Source organism: Orcinus orca, chromosome 14, assembly GCF_937001465.1.
Source record: "Orcinus orca chromosome 14, mOrcOrc1.1, whole genome shotgun sequence".
Lineage (NCBI taxonomy): Eukaryota > Metazoa > Chordata > Mammalia > Artiodactyla > Delphinidae > Orcinus > Orcinus orca.
In genome coordinates, this window is record NC_064572.1 from 76,974,895 (window position 1) to 76,980,894 (window position 6,000).

Below are 6,000 nucleotides of genomic sequence, written 5' to 3' on the forward strand. Positions count from 1 at the left end.
TTAAATCAAAGCCTATTGCTAGAACTAAGGAATTTCAAAACTTCACATTCTGGTATAAAACTGCAGCCATTGGGGCTTCCCTGGTAGCGCAGTGGTTGAGAGTCCGCCTGCCAATGCAGGGGACACGGGTTTGTGCCCCGGTCCGGAAGGATCCCACATGCCGCGGAGTGGCTGGGCCCGTGAGCCACGGCCGCTGAGCCTGCGGGTCCGGAACCTGTGCTCTGCAGCGGGAGAGGCCACAACAGTGAGAGGCCCGCGTACCGCAAAAAAAAAAAAAAAAAAAATACTGCAGCCATTGGAGATTTTCTCTGAGCTCCCTATTGACTCTTGCTCTACGCTTTTCTCCTCCTCCATATGCCTTTCTCTTCTTTCTTTTTTTTTTCCCTCACCTTCTGTATTCCCACCAAAATTACTGCCAAAATTGTTAATTTCAGTCATTTAATTTTTTATCATGAGTTTTAAGTCCCCTTTTCCAAGAGGCATTTATACTTTCAAAGGAAGTCTCCATATTCTGGCAAGCAAATGAGAGACAGATTCTCTTTGTGGGAGGGAATGGGCAGCTCAAGTCCTTGACATCAGGTCCCACTATCTGCAGCACCCTGAGTGGATACAAGAGTTTGGTGTGGAAGTGAAGTTCCCCTCTTGGCTCTCAGCTCACTACTCCAGATTTACTGAAATTGAGCATCAGATCCTTTCTTTTTTATGCTAAGGTCCTCCATGCTGCCAGAAAACCACTGGAGTTGTCCTGAGGTCTAGAAACCTCTTGTCAATCCTACTGTTGTACACGTCATTGCAAATGTATTTGAGCTAACAGGGAACACATCTAATAGTACATAAATTCAAATCCCTCCTGTTTTTCTTGTGAAAGATAATAATTTGTTAGCTTAAATAAGAGGCAGGCCCTTTCTGAGAACTATCATTCTGTGAAATTAACACCTAAGATCTTTTTCCTGATAAGAAGTTTGCAATTAATAGTTAACTATGAATATCAAGCCAGAATTTCTTACTTTCAACTAATCATGACTACAATAAATGAAGAAAGCTTTAGTTCAAATACACAGCTGATTTTACCTAACAAGAGAACCAAGAAAGTACCCCAATTAACGAGTTGTTAATAGTTCAATCATTCATCTATTCATTCTTTCAAAAAATAACTTATTAAATACCTATTATAAACTAGGCCCTGTGCTAAGCCAACGGAGATATAATAATAATAGCTAATATTTATTGAGCACTTTATGGTATATTAGGCATTTTCTAAAGGCTTTACATGTAATGTCTCATTTAATCCTCACAGGAGGTACTGGCCTGTCTCTAACATTTGCCAGGTTAGAGAAGCAAGGGTAAAATAGAGGACTCTAGCCTACCTCCCTTCTCTCCCCACCTATAGCATATCTTTCGTCACACAAGGAGCCTTGCATCAATTGGTGTAGACACCTTGACCCAAACATCCAAGCTGTGTCCACCTTCCCACTCTACACACAGCAGATCCTTAGTTACCTACCATAAGGTCTCTGGGTACACACACCAGAGACACAGACTAGCTTTGGGAGGATGGACCTGGGGAAAAGCCCAGCTAGCTCTGGAAGCTTGCTCAGAGCTATTTGGGTAGGGAGTCCTGGGATCTCAAGTATCAGAAGTATGGTCTAGAAGAGGCAGATACAGGAATTGAACTGCTTGCCCATGGGGTGAGACATAGCCAGAAGAAAGTTATCTTCTAAAGCACAAGGTCCAGGGCAGGAGCCTTAGTTGCCTGGGTCTAAAGGGCAGTATCAGTGAGGAAGGTATAATTATTATCCCCAATTTGAAGATGAGAAAACTAAGATCAGAGGTTAAACAACTTGTCTTAGGTCACATAGCTAATACATGACAAAGCCAGGATTTGAAAGCAGACAGGCCCTGGAGTCAGACTGCATGGGTTCAAATCCTAGTTCTGCCCATTAGACAATGTTGTCCCTCCATGGATTAATGAAGAAAATAGTTCTCTGTTGTCATAGTTTATTGTGTAGTGGAAAAGAGACAAAAAACAAATTTAAAAACTGAATAACTATACAATTATGTATTTTATAGTATAAATTATAAAATATAAATGCTATAAACAAAGGGTAGTGGTAGGAAATGTAACCAGTGGGTCCAGGGACAAGGAAGCTCATTTGGATAGAGGTCATTATAAAAGGTCTTTCTAAAGAGGTTACACCAAGGTGACAGCTAAAAGATGAGAAATGGTCAGCAGCCATGCAAAGACAAGGGAAGGAACAGTCCAGTCACAGGATCTAGTGTACATATGGAAAGCCTGAAGACACCTGTCCAAGTTAATTCAAAACACCTATTTTTCAACCAACTTCATTCATTCTCTCATTCATTCCTCCATTCATTCATTCAAAAAAATATTTCTAAAAGCCTATTTTACGTAAGTTCTATAGTAAAAGTAGGATACATCAGGACAAATCCTCACTTTCGGAAGTTCATAGTCAGCCTAGTAGGGAAGTGTAGATGCCCAAACAACTAAAAAAATGGTGAACATTTATTAGCTGCTCACTAGGCAACAAGTGCTATACTAAATACCTTACATCCATTATTTCATTTAATTTTCACAGTAACCCTATGAAGTATGTACTATTATTGTCTCCATTTTATAGATGAGAAGCTGAGCAGCTAGATAACTTGCAATGGTCACATAGCTGGTAAATGGCTGAGCCATTTAACTACCATATTAAAATATACTTCCAAAATGTCACGCAAATTGGAGGATAGAAGAAAATTTGCAGGTAAGCAGAAGAAAAGCAGCTCGACTTTTGCATTTCATTGATTACCCTAACATCTGGAACCTACTAACACCAAGATAAGGGTAATGCCAAGTTCTCAGTAGTCCTGCAACTTCTCTGAACTTACTTTAAATTTTATCTCCCTGACATAGACCCTGAGAGTCACTGGCCAGAAGACAACTCAGTAACCCCTCTCAGGTCCCAATCTGTGTCCCTTAATCCTGTCTCCTTCAGATGAGCACCAGAGATCCACTCTACCCCTGCCAGCTTAAGGGGTAGCTTTTGCACCTGGTCATGACCCTTGGGATAGCATTAGTACCCCCTAGTCACTGTCCCTCTCCCGAGATTCCTATAAGTAGAACTCTAGCTGCCCATAGCCCAGGACCCCTCCAGCCACTGCTGAATATATCAGAATTTTTGGAGAGGGGAAAGGGCGGAGGCAGCACAAGGTGGGGGAGGGGACAGTGATTTGTTCCGGTTTTTTTTTAAGTCCTGGCATTTTTTTTTTTTTTTTTGCAGTAAGCGGGCCTCTCACTGTTGTGGCCTCTCCCGTTGCGGAGCACAGGCTCCAGACGCGCAGGCTCAGCGACCATGGCGCACGGGCCCAGCCGCTCCACAGCATTTGGGATCTTCCCAGACCGGGGCACAAACCCGTGTCCCCTGCATCGACAGGTGGACTCTCAACCACTGCGCCACCAGGGAAGCCCAAATCCTGGCATTTTGAAAATATTAGTTTAAAGCACACAGTTTCCCCCCTTTTAGCTAACTTCAGCTAATTCTCGTTTTTCTAATTGTACATCCGTGTACTTTCATTAAAAAGCTAATGGTCTCAAACCACTCTTAGCAAACACCAGATGATCCTCCTTGGCAATCCCTAATAAGACTTTGTGCTGACACAGTATCATAAATTAATAACATTTTTAATAACAAATTTCATTCATTTTTAATAACAAATTCATAGGCGTGAGAATCTCTAATACTCCTCACCCTCCAGTACCTAAATCTTATAACTTAGGAGAGTTCCGTAAACGTATTCTATCAGAGGCCCTTAACCTATAGTTCATGAACCCTCTGAACTTGTATGTACAATTGTAAGTATGTATGTATGTATTTCTGAGAAAAGGATCTATAACATTCATCAGGTTCTCAAATGAAACACAACTTCCAAAAAATTAAGAATTACTGTTATTTCAGTGATACCACCACAAATCTTTGGTCCTCTTGTACAATTCTGCTACATGTAAACTTATTTTTGTGTTGCTTGGAGGAACTATGAGGATTTCAATCTCAGTCATTTGTACCATTTCTACCAGGGATGTTTAGAAGAATAGGGAACTGAGAATAGGAACAGGAAGTGCAATAGTTGGCAAGACAGGAATAGAACTTTTTACGACACCTTGGGAGAAATAAAGAAGTACAGGAAAAAATAAACCTGCTTTTGCACTGCACTCCCGTGTCTGCAGGGAGGATGGGCAGAAAGCACTGCTACAGCCTGGAATCATCCTGGTCAAAGCTAAGGCTCTCAAAGGGAGCAATTAGGAAATACAAAAGTCTTCCATGGGTTTAATTCCTCAACACCTCCAGGGCATTTGGGGTTGAAAAAAATACGGTCTTGGGCTTCCCTGGTGGCGCAGTGGTTGGGAGTCCGCCTGCTGATGCAGGGGACACGGGTTTGTGCCCTGGTCCGGGAAGATCCCACATGCCGCGGAGCAGCTGGGCCCGTGAGCCATGGCCGCTGAGCCTGCGCGTCTGGAGCCTATGCTCCGCAGCGCAAGAGGCCACAACAGTGAGAGGCCCACATACCGCAAAAAAAAAAAAAAAAAAAAAAGGTCTTATGAAGAAAAAGATCTTTTGTATTTTCTAAAATAAAACAATATAGGCATAATTAACTGAATTTTATACATCTTAAATTAGTAGAAATGGAAACTGTTCTATTATTTTTCACTTACCTTTCTCCTGATTGGTAGAAATGTTCTAGGATCTCCTTGCCTCAGAGTTTCAACATAATATTCAGATATCTGCATTGTTTTGTTGTAGATACTCTGCATCCTGAGAGTCACTACTTCACAAGCCATATAGAGGCTCCCCAGGTTTCAGGTCTGATGAGTCAGAGCTGTCCATTCCTACCCTGAATTCCATTTCCTGGGTCCTACAGTGATCCCAGTACAAATCACAGCATAACTTGTGCATTTGAGATGGTAAAGGCTCTGGGTCAGTCTATCATATAAATTACAGCTCCTTCATTTGTTCAATTATTTATCAAATAAATTCTGGGCAGCTTCTTCATGCCAGGCATTCTGCTAACCATTGAGGATGCAAAAATGACCAAGACAAGCATGGCTTGATCCCTCATGGAACTTCCAATCTAGTGGGAGATGCAAGCTAATAATCAGATGCAATCATCACACAATGTGATATGCATTGTGATGGGAAGGCTCTAGGGGAGGCACATTAAAAGGGAACCTAAACTCCACTTGGAGGGGGATGGTCAGGGAAGACACAGGCAGTAATGGCTCAGCTGGGACCTAAAAATGAATAAATATTGGTTAGAAAAGAAAAGAATGGGTCAGAGAAGAGTTGGAAGCACATGACAAACAACAATTACAGCAACAGTAATAATAATCAGTATTACTAGAACAATCTTGTAAGAGAGGAGTAACTGGAGATAAGATAGACAGGGAGCCAGACGATTAAGACTGCGTACGTCATGTTTAAAAACTGAAGACTTTTTTCTGAGAGCAATGGAGAGACACTGAAGGATTTTAAGCAAGAGACTAACATGATGATTTGTATTTTAGGAAGATAACTTTGGGTATCTTGAAAACAGATTAAAGGGACCAAGACTGAAGGTAGAGAAACCAGTTACAAGGGGAAGTGATGGCTGTCTAACTTAGAAAAGTGACAGCAAGGACAGAAAGAAGTGAATTGATTTGCATCCTTACATTGCTGATCTAAGGCCCAAGTTTGCTTTGCTTCAACTTTTTCTCTTTTTCCTAAGAGTTTATTGGGAAGACTGTCACTCCTCCTCCAAAAATTCGCTCACCTACCTACTCCAATCCCAAACCCACGACCTGATAATACCAACACAAATTAAATATACTGGAACAGAAATTCTCAAGCTTGCCCAAAAAAACTGTACAGAAATAAATATATGCAAACCATAATTTCATGTAAGGTGAAAAATTACTAAGCTTACTGGGTCATATGAAAGAAAAGTTAAAGGGCTTTCGTTGGT